The sequence below is a fragment of the Sander vitreus genome, chromosome 9 (genome assembly GCF_031162955.1).
Source record: "Sander vitreus isolate 19-12246 chromosome 9, sanVit1, whole genome shotgun sequence".
In the NCBI taxonomy this organism is placed as follows: Eukaryota; Metazoa; Chordata; class Actinopteri; order Perciformes; family Percidae; genus Sander; species Sander vitreus.
In genome coordinates, this window is record NC_135863.1 from 25,117,342 (window position 1) to 25,135,351 (window position 18,010).

Below are 18,010 nucleotides of genomic sequence, written 5' to 3' on the forward strand. Positions count from 1 at the left end.
AGTCTCACTCCCTACTCGTCAAATGTCTGACGCATGGTCAAGGACCCCTGGCGTCAAGTTCCAACGAAAGAAGTGTACCTTTTGCATTGTTTTTCGACGTGGGAGTCCATCAGATAGACATTCATGTTAACAACATTTATTTAGATGTTATCATGCTATTCATTTCTTTATTTTAATAATATTATTTCGGTCTTATTACCGGTGAAATATTACAGTATGCTGTAATATATACTTTATTGATCCCTTGGGGTATCTATCTAAGACAGAAAATTACGATATGATCCGAGCGGGGCGCATTCAAAGCCCATATCCCACAATGCAACACAATGATCGCTGTCCGATTCTCAGATATGAATGCCCAATATTTCAAAGCAGGAGTCATGTATCCTCTTCAGACTGACATATGTTACTCTCCAGGTTGAGACCTTTCCAACGATGTGTTTGCTATAGTCTTACGACAACATTTTATGGAGACTTTGCAGGTGATACGTTGTCCCCAGAGGGATATTTGCCTTGAGTTCAAATGCTTCACACATAACACTTGACATATTATTTTATCATACAGCTGACATATACTTATAGGCCTAGTTTAGAAACGTTAAGTAAGCATATTAAAATGCTCTGTAATGCAGCCTTGTATAACATAAACCCTGTGATTCACTCTGAGTGTCTGCTCTAAATGATAACACACTTTCAACACGGGCCTTCCAGCCAGGTGTTGTCCATATGAACACCAAGGTGCCTATAGGATCAGAGCCGATTGATTGGTTCATCATTTATGACCTCTGATACAATCTGACCCATGTCACAACCCTTTCCTCAGTTTGTGAAATGGTTGAATGAGATTGTTGGCATGGCACCACTGCACACAGGTCTTTATTTCAGCAGAAATGCAAAAGTACTTGTGTCTGTGTGCAGTAGGCTGAGGTAGAAGTGTGCCAAAAATGCCAAAACACAAGTTGTATATGTCCACATACCCATATAAAGCTTTATACATCTTACTCTGTGAACAAAAACCTCCGTAACAATCTGGTTATCCTTTTAATTTTCCTGAAAATGCTTCCTAAAACTAGTCCCTTCTTAATTTTGAAAAGGTAGTCTCAGTAAAGGCTACAAAGTTTAGGATGGCTACAAGCTGTAACCATGGTGATTGATATGAGGATCATCTTCTGAATATAATAATGAATATGTTGTTAGGGCCATAAAAAAAACAACATACAGTCATGTGAAAAAATTAAGACACCTCATTAAATATTCAGTTATTCATTAAGAAATGTTCACATATCGATGTCTAATCTTGTTTTATTTATCTCTGGAAAAGAAAGTGATCTAATTGCAGGTAAACAGCAAAAAATAACATTGTTTTACTCATTAAACAAAAGACATCAACATAAATGCATATTCTAACTCAGGAGAAAGTTAGGACACCCTACCCCCTAATACCTAGTGTTACCCCCTTTGGCTGAAATAACTTCAGTGAGACGCTTCTTGTAACCCTCTATCAGTCTCTGACATCGGTCTGAGGAAAGTTTGCCCCACTCCTCAATGCAGAATGCTTTAACCTGTGTGATGTTTGAGGGGTTTCTTGCATGTACAGTCACCCCACAGCATCTCAATGGGATTAAGATCTGGGCTTTGACTGGGCCATTCCAGACTCTCCATTTCTTAGTTTAGATTTAGATTTACTGGTATGTTTTTTTACTGGTAACTCCTCCTGGGCCATGAGTCCAATCTGCACGAAAACTTGCGTATGGACCCTCATGACAAAATGTTATCAAAAGAATTTTGATAACTAAAACAATGCGCAAGTTATAGAGGACCAACTTCCTGTAGGCGGAAGAAACAGTTGTATCTTGGCAAAGGTTATTCCACTCGGCACAAAATTTAACACAGTTGTTCATCATGGGCCAATTAGGCTGTGTGCCAAAGAACATGCACATGCAGGTATACTCGGTGGACCCTCATGACAAAAGGATATCAAAAGAATTTTGATAGTTGAAAAAATTTGCAAGTTATAGAGGACTGACTTTCTGTACGTGGCAGTCAAAACAGGAAGTGTTGCGTACCTCTGCAACAGTAATTCTGAATCAGAGGAAACTTGGCACAGCTGTTCCCCATGCACCGCTGAGGCCGTGCGCAACATTTGAAGTAAATCGCCCGTGCATCCCGCCGGTACCCCCGACAGCTTTAATTAATTTTATTTTTTATTTAACCAGGAAATAATTCCATTGAGATTCAGAATCTTCTGGCCAAGGCAGCAGCATCAAAGTCTCAACATACAGTAACAAACAGCAAACAACAGACTTAATACAAAACAGAAAATGACATTAAACACTAAGGAAATCTGAATTCTGTAACAGGACATGTGCATTCAGTGGTTAGAAAGTCCTTTATCCTATTTTATAAAATCTTCCATGCTAATAAAATAATCTAGATTAAGGTGACTTTGTAGCTCACACAAAGATGATGGAACAAAAACTTGGCACTTTCACCAAACACAGTCCAGGTTTGAGAAATGACGTACATCATTAGTCTGTGTGACCGAAGGGTGCAGCTACCGATAGCTTTAGTAGTAGTTCAGTAGAGAACATATTCATGACACAATTATAATGGTCTAATGATATCCAATGTAAAATCCAACCACTTGCGAAAGTGTAATGTTATGTTAACACATAAAGCTCAATCGTTTCTTTAAGTTTGATAATTAGACCTGCTATTAGGCTAAATAGTTATAATTATGAAGTTAAGTTTTGTTGTAAATATATATTATATGTATATATATATTATTATATATGTATTAAAATGTTTGGAAGAGAGCTTTAAGTTTTCATTACTAGCATGGCAGATTTAACTTTCAAAATTCTTTTGACCAAAGCAGGCTTCTAATTTCTAGCCCATGGCTGTTAGTTTTGTCGGCTGAAATGATTGTCTCTAACAAATTTTATTAGCTAAAGCTAACCAGCTAAATAACCTAAAGTTAGCACGAACAGTTGGTTGGAAACACTGTCTCCAGCAGTTTTCAGCTGACTCATTTTAAAACGAGAACTCTGTAAAAGGATCTTAAATATGTCCACATATTGGTTAATTAGCTACTTTAGTACAAATAGGCCATTTGACCTTTGCTTGTCTTTCTTTCTCCCTACTGGCACATTCAATTTAACATTCAGCCATGTTAAATTCAGTCAAATATGAGTAAATCTTAAACACTAAGTATCAATAACAAATGATTCGATACACTGAAACATAATTGCTCGTACAAATGTAGAAAATTTAATTTTAATAAGTAAATTAACTTTTAACTGTGTCAAAATTATTTGACTCATTTTAAATTATTTGTAGTTAGTTAAAGTCATTAAGCACTTTTCTTATGTAGTTGGAAGTGACTCACATATTATTTCCTGTTTGTATTCTCATTTTACATGTTTGATCTACTTTATACAAAAACATGGACATACTGTAAAATCTGAAATATTACCTGTATGTTTCAAAAAAGGTTGTCTTTAATCATAGGCTTTGTCCCAGTCTTTTACTATACACACTATGAGATATTAACTTTGTACTAATATTCAGATCACAATCTGTTTTAATGGCCAAGTAAGTGTACACACATACAGGGTATTTGAGTCTGGCTTTTTGTTGTTCATACAGTACTATAAAATGATATAAAATAAAAGATAAAAGTAAAATGCCTTTGCAAAGCTTTGGAGAAATTTGGGTCCTTTACGTTTTTAGTTTTTTCAGCACCATCCACAGTTTATTTTCCTCCAGAAAGATATGAATTTGCTGCCAGTAAGATGATTCTGACAATCAATCACTTTGTGGCTGCCAAAATATATCCACCTTGCAAAAAGTCTGGTCCACCTGTATGTGAACCTAACCAGGAAAGAAAATGCCTCTGCACTCAATGGGATAGACCTAAAACCAATCAGAGCAACGGAGACAGACGTCACAGAAGCTGCAAGTCAAAGGCAGGCTTCGACAGAGCAAAGGCAGAGGTGGCAGTTTCCGTGTCGTACGGAGGGGTGTGGCAATGTGTATACATACGTGATTGCGGTTCTCTGTTCCTCTTTTAAAATTAATGCGCTGTCGATATCTTCTATAACAGACGCAATGGCGGAATCTACACATCTCAATTCTCCAGCGGCAGCCATCTTTGTTGTAAACGAATTCAACCCAAGCGCTCTTTGGTGACGTGGTTGATTACGTTACTGTTAATCATCTGTCCATCATTGTATAAAGGCCATCCAGGCAATTTGATTTGTTCTGAACAGCTCTGGTTTGAGCATAGTTGCTCCACAACGGATCAAGTCCAGACCGAAATTCCCAACCTCAAATGTTGTGGGTGGGGCTAAGTTCTGCTGACATCCAGGCTATCCAGAAAGTACAGCTGTGTCCAATGACAATCTGTATTTAAAGCATCACCTTCCTCTGCTGCGTGGTAGGGAAGTGGTGTGCATGACAGCTTTACAGGTCAAATGGGTTTCATTCAGTAATGTATGTATTAATGCCTTTTTGAGAATAGCAAGGGGATTAGCAGAAATGCATTTGACTGGACTTTCATATGTGCAGTTGCTGTCAGTTTATAGAGTCCTGGCTTGTCACATGAGATCCATACCAATTTCTCTCATTTGTTGACACAGCTGTCATCCACTTTTAGTCAGTGGCAGAATACAGAGTTGTTGATTTTAGATTAAATTCAAAGTGAGGTTTTTCCAACCCTCTAACAGGCCAAGAACATTAAGTTTAGTCAATATTTGTGCCTCTGCTGCTATAAGTATTATAATTAGGTATTATTGTAGTTGCTGTGCGCCTGCCTCTCTCTCCTCTCTTTCTTCTCTCTTTCTCTCCCTCCCCCTCTCTCTCATGCCCCCAATAGGTCAAGAGCTACGTAGTTTCTGTTTCTGTCTGGTTTCTGCCTGTTAAAAGGACGTTTTTACTTGCCACAAATGCAATCTCTGTATTTCTCTGTAAATTGTTGGGGCTCTGTATAGAGCAGTGTATGTCAAATGGGGGTACACGTACCCCTAGGGGTACTTTGGAGTACTGCAGTGGGTATGTGAGATTTTTGCAAAATGCTAATTTAACAATATGTCATCATAATAATTGCTAAAATAATTATACTATAATAATGAATGAATTAGGGGATATATTCTAAACATTTGAAATGCAGGATTTAAATGTTTTTCAGTTACAAGGTTTTTTTTGTTTAGACTTTTTTTTTACCGAAACTGTTTCGCGCTGGTCAGGGAGTACTTGGTTTAAAAAAATTGGTAACACTTTCTATGAAGCCTGTCTCTATTATGTATTATAAACACATACTGGAAAAAAGGTTTTCAAGGGGTAACTCTTCCAATTAATATTTTGTCTTTCAATTCAGTTTAACATAAACTTTATGTTTGAGTTTTAGTTTTAAATTTAGTTTATTTTTCAAGTAATCTTTTTTCATTAAAAATATTGTTAAATTTAAATATTTGTCATTAAAAGCTCAACTAAGAAATATCCATTTTGACAAATGTACAATTTCAAGGTTACACACAGGCCAACGCATGTGCATTAAACACACTCGAACAGATGGACCACTCTTAACGCCTATGGTCAGTGGATCACTTTCCTGCACCAGAAAGAAACAGGTTGCATAGCGGATAAACTCTAGTAAGTGAAACAAGCATTTAATTATGATGCTGTATTTAGTAGCCTGTTAATTCCCTGGAAAATATTGAGCATTAAAGACTTAATTTCCTGCATTATGGTGCTTTTTCTGCATCAATTCATGCTGGAAATGTCTTTATTGTCTTTATATGTAAAGGAAAACACAAGTGACAATTGAAAATATATAAACATACTGGAATATAATGAAGTAAAGGCTCTAAGGCATTCTGTATTTTTCAAATATTTATTCCCCTGTAGATTAACTTTTCTCATTTAATGTTATCTCTGAGTGTGCACTTATTCATGTGAATGATAGATTAATTCATTTTAATTAATTAATAAACCCCTGGACTGTAAGGTCAAGGTCACAGAGTCTTTATTATCCCCGAGGGGCAATTCGTTGTGCAGCAATAGAATGCAACATAAGCAACACATAGGCTATACAAACAACAGACACCATCAATAAAGGACACGAATAAATACATACTACACAGAAGTACACATCTCACATTGAATTATTAACAAAGCTTATAGCAGCAGGAACAAAAGAGTTTTTGTGTCTGTTTGTCCTGCATTTAGGCAGACAGAATCTGCGGCCAGACGGCAACAACATAAAGTAGCTGTTCAGGGGGTGGCTTATATCAGCCAGGACTGACTGGGCCTTCTTCAGGGTCTTTGTCTCATATAGAGATTTTAAGTCAGTCAGAGAGTTGTGGGAAATTTTGCCACAGACTTTAGTTATGTGTTGCAGCCTGTTTTTGCTTTTAAGAGTGAGGGACCCAAACTAGCTCATGCAAAGGCAAAAGAAAGAATAGTTTCCAATAAAACAACAATAAAACATCCTCATAAAGTCTTATCGACATTAAAATTACGGGCTTTACGATAAAAACATAAGTGGTGTGATTTACAGACACAGCCATTAACTTGTATCATGTGAGTTTGTCGTCTATTATAATACCGAGGTATTTGTATTGCTTCACCACTTCGATAGCTTGATTGTTAATAAGGGTAGGAGAGAGGGTGGGGGGGATTCTTCCTAAAGCCGATCAGCATTTCTTAGTTTTTGCCGTATTAATGTTCATAAAAGACGACTTGCACCACTCTGTAAAATCATTTAAAGTAGCGCCATACTCAGGGTCAAGTAGCATCAGCAGCGACACTATTACCGAGTCGTCAGCAAACTTAATGATATGGACGATGGTGTGCTGGCTTTTGGCATGCATTTGTATATAAAATAAATAAGGTCGCGGAGAGGACACAGCCCTGGGGGGAACCGGTGGAGGAAAAGAGAACATCGGATAAGATGCTATTCACTCTCACGCGTTGAGACCTGTCAGTTAAAAAGTTCATCATCCAACAGATAAGACTAGGATTGATATTAAAAGTACTCTTTAAGGTCCCTGCTAAAATATGTGGTTGGATGCAATTAAAAGCTGAAGAAAAGTCAATAAAAGCAGCTGCACAAAGCTCTTTGCACCCTCAAGATGGGTATAGATCAGGTTAAAAAGAGTACATGCTGCATCTTTCACTCCCCGTTTTGGTCTATAGGCGAATTGAAACGGGTCTAGAAGATCCTGTACAGAGTTAAAAAGTTTGTCCTTTACGATCTTCTCTAACGTCTTCATAATGAGGGACGTGAGTGCCACAGGCCTAAAGTCGTTAAAAGACTCTGGAGCCTTATTTTTAGGCACCGGAACAATAATTGAGTCTTTCTAAAGGTTAGGAATGGAGTGGAGATGTAAGGACATTTTGAAAATAAAGCAAAAAATGTCTGCCAGCTGTTCAGCACAGTTCTTTAATATACGGCCTCCAATGCTGTCGGGGCCGGGACTTTTCCTTTCCTTAATACCTCTGAAGAGTGTCAGGACCTTGTTTCTGTCAACCTGACATTACTCTGCCCAGGGGCAACGTTATTAAAGACTGACAACTCCTCACTAAAGTCATAAGTATTAAAACGACATAACGCATAACATTACAACGAGCACAAAAACCTTCAGACCTGATAACGCCACTTCTATAAGGAGGAACTCTTTGAACCCTTAAACGTGAATTATACTAGACACATCCAAGGTGGCGCGCGCCGCTCTTTTTTTTCAGCAGCGCGCGACAAAGTGGAAACGGGAGGCCTGAACAATTTCGGACTCTCAGAGTGACTGCAAGTCTCTCTTGTAAACTCACTGGGTTAAGATGAGTTCTTTTATGGCGAATGAAAGGCTTGATCCGACGAAGTAGGTCATCGAATCAAATCGAAGCATTGACGGCGATGCTGCAGCCAGTTCTGCCGTTGTTTACTTTTTTCTCCTTCTTCTAGTCCTTAGAAAGAGCAACGTCTGTAGCCTTTGCTCATTAGCGCCACCTCTGTTCAGGAGAAGACTGCAACTAGTGTCGCGAGTGTCAGGCCAACTCTCATCTGAAACAAGTCCGACTTACTGCCGAGAACCCGGACACAGCTCTCGCTTTGGTCGTACAGAGATTGGATGGCCCTGAGAAGGACCCTGTCTCCGTATTCGCAGCACTCCTCCCACAGTATCTCCCGGGCACTCCGGTCATACGCCTCTCCAGATCCACAAACATATGTAGACTGGAGCAGATACTCTAGGCTCTCCAGGATCCTTGCGAGAGTAGCATTCGTCCTTGTTCCACGACCAGACGGAACTGCGATTGTCTCTTCAAATTGAGATCTCGACTCATCGACCGAACCCCTCCTTTCCAGCACCTTGGAGTAGACTTTAAAAAAGGGGAACCACCACCCCCGGTCTACTCCTAGGGCATCATTCCAGACTTCCACGCAATGTTGAAGAGGCGTGTCACCAAGACAACCCTCCACACCCAGAGCTTAAGCATTTCTGACGGACTTATCAATTCCTGGCCACACTGTGGAGTTGTTTAACTACCTCAGCAACTCCACCAGGGAAATTGATGCCAATCCCCCCTCATCCTCCAGCCTGGCCTCTACCATAGAGGGCGCATTAGTCGGATTCCAGGAGTTCCTCAAAGTGCTCCTTCCACCGCCCTATTACCTCCTCAGCTGAGGTCAACAGCGCCCCATCCTTACTGTACACAGTTTGATGGTTCCCGCTTCCTCCTGAGGTGGCGAACGGTTTTCCAGAAGTACCTTGGTGCCGAACAAGTCCTTTTCTCCATGTCTTCCGAACTTCTCCACACACGCAGTTTGCTAGTTCTTCACGGCAGAGGCTGCAGCTCCTTCGCTCCTTCGGGTACCTTTTGCAACTGCTTCCTCCGGAGTCGTCTGGGATAAATATCCTGAAAGACCCTTCTTCAGTCGGACGGTTTCCCTGACTACCGGTGTCCACTCACGGCTCGTGGGTTACCGCCTTGAGGCACCTAAGACCAAGACCACAGCTCACCGCAGCTTCAGCAATGAAACTTTGAACATTGTCCACTCGGGTTCAATGCCCCCAGCCTCCACAGGATGCACGAAAGCTCCGCCGGAGGTGAGGCTGAAAGTCCGTCGGACAGGGCCTCTCCAGACGTTCCCCAATTTACCCGCACTACCCGTTTGGGCTACCAGGTCTGTCCAGAGTCTCCCCACCCCTGACCCAACTCACCACCAGATGGTGATCGGTTGACAGCTCCGCCCCTCTCTTCACCCGAGTGTCCAAAACATATGGCCTCAGATCAGATGAAACGATTATAAAATCGATCATTGACCTTTGGCCTAGGGTGCTCTGGTACCAAGTACACTTATGAGCATCCCTATGTTCGAACATGGTGTTCTTTATAGACAATCCATGACTAGCACAGAAGTCCAACAACAAACAACCACTCTGGTTTAGATCAGGGAGGCCGTTCCTCCCAATCACGCCTCTCCATGTGTCTCCATCATTACCCACGTGCGCGTTGAAGTCCCCCAGCAGAACTATGGAGTCCCCGACTGGAGCCCCATGCAGGACTCCACTCAAGGTCTCCAAGAAGGCCGAATACTCTGAACTCTTGTTTGGTGCATATGAACAAACAACAGTCAAGAGTTTTCCCCCCACAACCCGCAGGCGTAGGGAGGCGACCCTCTCGTCCACCGGGTTAAACTCCAACGTAGCGGCGCTCAGCCGGGGGCTTGTGAGTATCCCCACACCCGCCCGGCGCCTCACACCCTGGGCAACTCCGGAGAAGAAAAGAGTCCAACCCCTATCCAGGAGTATGGTTCCAGAACCAAGACTGTGCGTAGAGGTAAGCCCCACCAGATCTAACCGGTAGCGCTCCACCTCCCGCACAAGTTCCGGCTCCTTCCCCCACAGAGAGGTGACATTCCACGTCCCCAGAGCCAGCCTCTGCTGCCCGGGTCTGGTCCGTCGAGGCCCCTGACCTTCACTGCCACCCATGTGGCAGCGCACCCGACCCCAGCGGTTCCTCCCACAGGTGGTGGGCCCATGGGATGGAGGGATGTCCGCCACGTAGCTTTTTCGGGCTGTGCCCGGCCGGGCTCCGTGGCAAACCCGGCCACCAGACGCTCGCTGACGAGCCCTCCATCTGGGCCTGGCTCCAGACGGGGGCCCCGGGCTTCCTCCGGGCAGGGTCACTTCATCCCTTCCTCGATTTTTCATAGGATTTTTGAACCATTCTTTGTCTGGCCCCTCACCTGAGACCACTTTGCCTTGGGAGACCCTACCAGGAGCACAAAGCTCCAGACAACACAGCCCTCAGGTTCATAGGGACACACAAACCTCTCCACCACGATAAGGTGATGGTTCCCGGAGAAGTACTTAAAGGTCCAATATGTAATATATTTATTGTAATAAACCCAAAAATGACCCCAATGCGTCATCAGATATTAAGGAAACATGCTAAGGTGAAATACTGTATTTTCTGACAACAACGCTAATGCCAGTATTTTCTCCTTTTGAAAAAAAAAGTTTGTGTTTTGGCCAGTGTGTTGTTATCAACTGCCCAGTTTGACAGCCAGGCTGGGTTGTCAGATATACCTGTAAATGTAAATCCAGCATGCTACAGCAGTAACGTTAGTACAGCCATGAAATCAGCAAACAAACGAACAGGATCAACGGAGATAAATTCTACCCGATCTAAAAAAAACACCATATTTCTAACAGTTGCGTGACCAGAGCATAACAAACCCCGGGTAAATATTGGAGATGTATTTGAAAGATGGAGACAGTTTAGAGCCCAAAAGGACCCTGAGTTGGCTAATTTACTCCTGAGAAAGTAACTAAGCATTAGCGTCAGGCTAGTTTATCACGGCTACAAGGGACGGGCATTTTATGTCATTTCAACATTTGTGTACTCACATTGAATTATATAGCTAGAGTACCCAAATTGGTTACTGCAAAAACAATTGAGACACAGCTGATAAAGTGATCCCGACTGGTTCTGGCTAACGCTGCCATGCTAACCCTGCTAACTGCTAACGTTACCGGAGGATCAGGCAAGCGAATGACTCTCTCCAGTATTTTGAATTTGTACTGCAGTAACTATTTTAAACACTAGCTGTCAGTATTACATATTGAACCTTTAAGTGTCAAAACACTAATGTTATGTTGAGATGAAAATGTACAGCCCTTGCCTGCAGTAACAGTTAGTAAAGTTAATAGCGTTGGGAGACCACATGTCTAATGGCAGACAATTTACGCAAAGATTACAATAAGTTTCCGTTCCCGTTCCCTACTCTATGGAGGGAATTAAGGACCATAAATAAATACATATATAAATGTATAATTATATAATTAAATGTCTAAATGTGTATATATTTATTTATACTTGTATTTATACTTTTATTTATACTTTTAGTTATAGATATATACTTTTATTCATAATTTTATACTTGTATTCATACATTTATAATTTTATTAATACTTTTAACTTTTATTTATACTTTTATACATTTATATTATATTTTATACTTTTAATTATCCAAAGTGTAACTTGCTACAGGAACAAAATATATCTGTCAACTACAGTCATCAAAATTCTTGGGGCGGGCTCTGCCCTTTGATTGGTGGTTGAACTTGAATTTACTGCTTTTGCCTAATTCAAGATGGCAGCGCGCACACACCAGCACCTGAAACCTGGTTGCAAGCACCAAATTAATGATAAGGATAATACAAGGAAGAAGAAAAAGAAAAAGGAGAGGGGTCAACATGATGAAATGTGGCACGGTGTAGACCTTGTGAATTGAACTACACACCCACTTGCATCGGCAACCTCGCTTGCAGCTGCTGCTAACAAAGTTAGCTTACATAATACAAGGTAAGCTTTATAGCTAACTGTTAAGTGTTAAAGTAATCTTAGTAGCCAGGTCATTGCATACATGTCCACAGTTATATTACATATAAGTGGAGTAATGTTAACAGTAAATTCATCTGAACTTAACATTACCATGTAAACTGTCTGTAATGTCAGCCACTTATGGTAAAACATGCTAATGTTAATTTTGTTTTTAAATTAGTTCTGCAAACTTTACATTTCCTAACATTAACTTAGTGTCAGCGAAATGAAAAACACAGGGGTTGTCAATGCCTTTAATAATGTTATCTAACTATTAGCAACTGTATAATATAGTTTCATGTAGGTTAAACTGCAATAGGCCTAACCATAATGGAACGATAATGTTAATACAGTGGCTAACTGCTGGCGTATTTTGCGTATAGTTGGCCTAATACTTCTAAAGTGGTAACACCAGGACATATTTTCACATTTTGCTTGTGGGTGCACCTCTGGTGGGCCAGTTCCAGCTGTTGAAGACCCTTTTCATGTGAATTTGGAAAAATACTTGTGCCTGTGAAATTGAGTAGATCCATCGTTTCATTCAAGTTTATTATTTATAAAATTCTGTTTTTTTTTTGTTTTTTTTAAATGTTACTACCATCACCTATCCAACTACAGCAGACACGAACAGACGGAACAGAATAATAAATAATTAAAAATAGTAAACTGCTAAAAGTTGGTCTGTCCTTTAAGCAAAACTAAAGCTGAACTAAATGTTTTTTCTGGCATCATAATAACAACCCATTTGAAAAACTTAGCATGTGGTCCATGCAGTCTCTGTTTTCCACAGCCAGATGAATGACACCAAATATGCCACTCTATACACCAGGTCTTCCTTCTGTAGGCACTGGTCATATAGTTTTGAGTGTGGATACCTTTGTAATACAGTAAAATACAAACATGTAGTTAAGACATGGTGGATCACAATTAATCATAAATGTGAGCTTGTGCATGAATGAATGCTTCAGTTGAGGACTTATAGTATTAAGTGAACAAACTCCTACATGTCAACTCTTATTCTATAAATTGTGTATTGTATGCAAGAACACACTTTTTTGTGATATGTACATTTTGGGAATAAACAGCATTTGTAAATATATTGTATGTACTGTATATGTGTATGACTCATCTTAAAACAGACTTCTGTTGTGACAGAAGGTCCTCAAGTAGAAAAAAAACAGTGGTTAATAAATCCTGCAACAGCATGCATGTTAGGTACATTGACATTATTAAAATAATGGTGCTTCATACGGACATTTGGCTGCAGGACAACTGAAGATCTATCAGAGCACAGCCTTATTTCCTGAAAAACACACAAAGGTTGGTTGAGCACATTGCAAACTGTTACTTAAAGTGTGTCTTGGTTTTACCATTCACCACGGTAGGTGCAGGCCAAAAGTGGGAACACAAGACTGGACAGAAATGGCAAAAAAAAGAAAGACAATTAAATGCATCATTGAGACATTTAGGGTTACGGATGATTTCATTAAACTTTGCTTCCCACACATTCAGATTAATTTTTACAGTAAAGTTACCCCATGTTATGTTTTGTATCTCAGCCAAGTGACGGTGCACTGGATATGACACATGCCTTTGGTGTGGGAGACCTGGGTTCGAATCCCACTACAATACATCAACCAAGGTGTCCCTGAGCAAAACACTTAACCCTTAGTTGCTCCAGATGTGCGACCTCTGACATATATAGCAATTGTAAGTCGCTTACAAATTGAATATATATAGTGCTTTTCACAAACTCAAAGTCGCTTTACAGGGTATAGAGACAAACAAACAAAACAAGATTCAGGCACAGATGAAAAGGGGAGGGGCGTGGGGCTAGGCATAGGCAGTGGTGAAGAGATGGGTCTTGAGGTGAGACTGGAAGATGGTGAGGGACTCAGAGGTGCGGATCTCCAGGGAGTTCCAGAGCCTTGGAGCTTCCCTGAAGAATGCTCTGTCCCCAAAACTGCGGAGGTTGGACTTTTGAATGCAGAGGAGACCAGGACAAAGGTAAGTGGAATAAGGTGAGTATATATTGGTTTTCACAGGTAATGTCAAAAGGTGAGTCCAGGTGGTGAGGGCGGAGAGTGGAGACAAGTGGGTAGGAGTGGAGAAGCTGGAAAACAGGAATCCTGGTGGTAAGACAAAGTTGGAGTGTCAGGTTGTCTGGCAGAGGTGGAGAGGTTTTCCCGGGTGAAACTGTAGACAAAGGAAACGGAATTAGTCCAGAGCAAACAGAGCAACCAACTTAAATGTGGCAACATTTATAGCATTCATTTAATATTCCCCGCCCTCTTATTTGTAAACAGCTGTTATAATTTTTAACCATAAGGTTATAGATTGATGCTTAACTTCCATTATACTCATGTAAATAAAAGGCTTAAGTCCCTGAGAGTTATTGGTGATGCCACCCTAAATAATTAATAACAAATAACTAACGCTAACGCTCTGCCATGAGACAGGAGGGTAGAGGGTTATATAGGTTGAAGGGTGAGATACAGTGGTGTGAAAAAGTGTTTGCCCCCTTCCTCATTTCCTGTTCCTTTGCATGTTTGTCACACTTAAGTGTTTCGAACATCAAACCAATTTAAACAATAGTCAAGGACAACACAAGTAAACACAAAATGCAATTTGTAAATGAAGGTGTTAATTATTAAAGGTGAAAAAAAATCCAAACCATCATGGCCCTGTGTGAAAAAGTGATTGCCCCCTAAACCTAATAACTGGTTGGGCCACCCTTAGCAGCAACAACTGCAACCAAGCGTTTGCGATAACGTGCAATGAGGCTTTTACAGCGTCCTGGAGGAATTTTGGCCCACTCATCTTTGCAGAATTGTCCTAATTCAGTTACATTAGAGGGTTTTCGAGCATGAACGGCCTTTTTAAGGTCATACCACAACATCTCAATAGGATTCAGGTCAGGACTTTGGCTAGGCCACTCCAAAGTCTTCATTTAGTTTTTCTTCAGCCATTCGGTGGTGGACTTGCTGGTGTGTTTAGGATCATTGTCCTGCTGCAGAACCCAAGTTCGTTTCAGCTTGAGTACACGAACAGATGGTCGGACATTCTCCTTCAGGATCTCTTGGTAGACAGCAGAATTCATAGTTCCTTTTATCACGGCAAGTCTTCCAGGTCCTGAAGCAGCAAAACAGCCCCCAGACCATCACACTACCACCACCATATTTTACAGTTGGTATAATGTTCTTTTTATGAAATGCAGTGTTCCTTCTACGCCAGATATACTTGGACACACACCTTCCAAAGAGTTCCACTTTTGTCTCATCGGTCCACAGAATGTTGTCCCAAAAGTCTTGGGGATCATCAAGATGTGTTCTGGAGAAATGTGAGACAAGCTTTGATGTTCTTTTTGCTCAGCAGTGGTTTTCTCCTTGGAACTCTGCCATGCAGGCCATTTTTGCCCAGTCTTTTCCTGATGGTGGAGGCATGAGCGCTGACCTTAACTGAGGCAAGTGAGGCCTGCAGTTCTTTGGACGTTGTTGTGGGGTCTTTTGTGACCTCTTGGATGAGCCGTCGCTGCGCTCTTGGGGGTAATTTTGGGCGGCCGGCCACTCCTGGGAAGGTTCACCACTGTTCCATGTCTTCGCCATTTGTGGATAATGGCTCTCACTGTGGTTCGCTGGATTCCCAAAGCTTTGGAAATGGCTTTATAACCCTTTCCAGACTGATAGATCTCAATTACTTTCTTTCTCAATTGTTCCTGAATTTCTTTGGGTCTCGGCATGATGTGTAGCTTTTAAGGATCTTCTGGTGGACCTTACTGTGTCAAGCAGCTCCTATTTAAGTGATGCCTTGATTGTGAACAGGTGTGGCAATAATCAGGCCTGGGTGTGGCTAGAGAAATTGAACTCAGGTGTGGACAACCACAGTTATAGTATGTTTTTAACAAGGGGGGCAATCACTTTTTTCACACAGGGCCATGATGGTTTGGATTTTTTTTCTCCTTTAATAATAAACACCTTCATTTACAAATTGCATTTTGTGTTTACTTGTGTTGTCCTTGACTTTTGTTTAAATTGGTTTGATGTTCGAAACACTTAAGTGTGACAAACATGCAAAGGAACAGGAAATGAGGAAGGGGGCAAACACTTTTTCACACCACTGTAGGTCCACTTTGATTTGAGCATCTCAAAATGATAAAGATGATGACGATGCACACAGCTTTTTATAATGTAATGTCAATTTTACGATTCATCGCCAGACAGTTAAAATGGATTAAAATGTGTGACGATTCAAACTAGTTGAGATGAAAAATTAATGGATGGCTGAGAATAAATTCTATCTGTATTTGTGTAATCTATCTATGTATTCCCTAAGTGAATGCAGAGTTCCGAAGAGTAACCACAACACCCAACATTCATGCAAAAACTCGATGAGAAGTGCAGTAAACTGATGCAGGTCGTCAGAAAGAAGGGTGGAGCCTTTCAGGGGAAGACAAGGTTGCCAATTGTAAAAAAGGTACAGGTGTTTTTTTTTCTTTTCTGCTCATCTTCGTGTCCTCTCAAGTCCTCAATAATAATAGATACGTTTTTTAATATACATTATTTAAAGTGAAGGACACTTTCTCGGCACAGTTTTAGCAGGACATTTGATATACTTGGCATATCATTTTTCATGTTGATGTTTTTCTACATGAATGTAGAAAACTCTGCTTATAGCGTATAAGTATAGTTGTAAGCACTCGTAAATAATCCTAATGCTTTATAACAATAATCAAAAAATTGTATGACTTATAAGGTCAAGTATCATAATGCTTCCAGGATCATAGTGTATTATAATTCTCATAATTTTAAAACATTATAATCATTTTATAATGCATAATGATCACTGCTGTAAGGCATTATTTTTGTGATTATAAGTTACTCTAAGTGGTCATTGTGTGCTTTAAGTAAAGTAATGAAATGCCTGAGGTATAGGTATATATAATACATTACAAGCAGGTTATAATTCACTATAAGTGGTCATTGCTTTAAGTAATGTGAAAAAACAATTATTTAAATCTATGCAAGAAGAACATTTTTGTAAAATGTATGTATTTGTTTAACAGGTCATAACAGAAATTTAGTACTCCAATTTGAAACAACTTTTTGGTAAACTGAATGATGGACATTTCACTAATGTAAAAAATAACTGACTCAAATTAAAGATAAAACCTGAAACCATTTCTACTAAATCCTGTAAATAACATCATAACATACAAGAAGTACTCTAATGGTAGTACAGGTAATGTACTACAATTTAACACAACTTAACAATGTACATTTGCATTTCATTAATGTGATGTTCCCCGCAAACTGTACCCCCTCTAAACCCTAATGTAACCCCTATTTTGGTAAATGAACCTTTACTCTAGGTTCGTAAAGAGCTAAGGAACATAGACCGTAATCATAAATGAAAGTGCACAGACAACAAGGTAAATTGCAAAATGAAACATTTAGTAGCTTAAATTTGCAGGTAATAACTCAAACATTTGAATAACATTAATGAAAACAAAACATGGTATTTTAAAATAAAAGAGTCTTTAGTTTTGTCGATAGGCTGGAAAATCTGTTTTCTGATCACTTTCAATGTCTGTTTCATCAATCAAATGTAGTTCTGTTACTGTTCCTGGGACAGTTTCTTGTAATAAGTGCACGCTGCAGATGTGTAAAGCAGTCCTGGTGAGTGTCCTAACAGTCCTAACAACAGGTGGAATATTCGATGAGTTACTTCTCTGTTCCAGACGTTAACATTACATACATACATACATTACATACAACACACAGTAGAATATTACAGTTTAACATGTATCTCTTTGAAAATAATAATATAATAATTCTGAACAACATGGTATTCTTTTAACCATTTTCTGTCTCAGTTACACCGAATTGGTTTTAAATATTAGGCTACAATGTATTACAACCATGAGAAATACACTATGATCCTTGCAACAAAAAATGTCAGTGTGATGTCAGAATGACGAGCTCACTTCACAGATAAAGTAGAAATGGTTTCAGGTATTACCTATATTTTCAGTAAATTGAGTCTTTACATTACATTAGTGAAATGTCCATCATTCAGTTGTTATTTCCCAAAAAGTTCTTTCAAAATTGGAGTACTCAATTTCTGT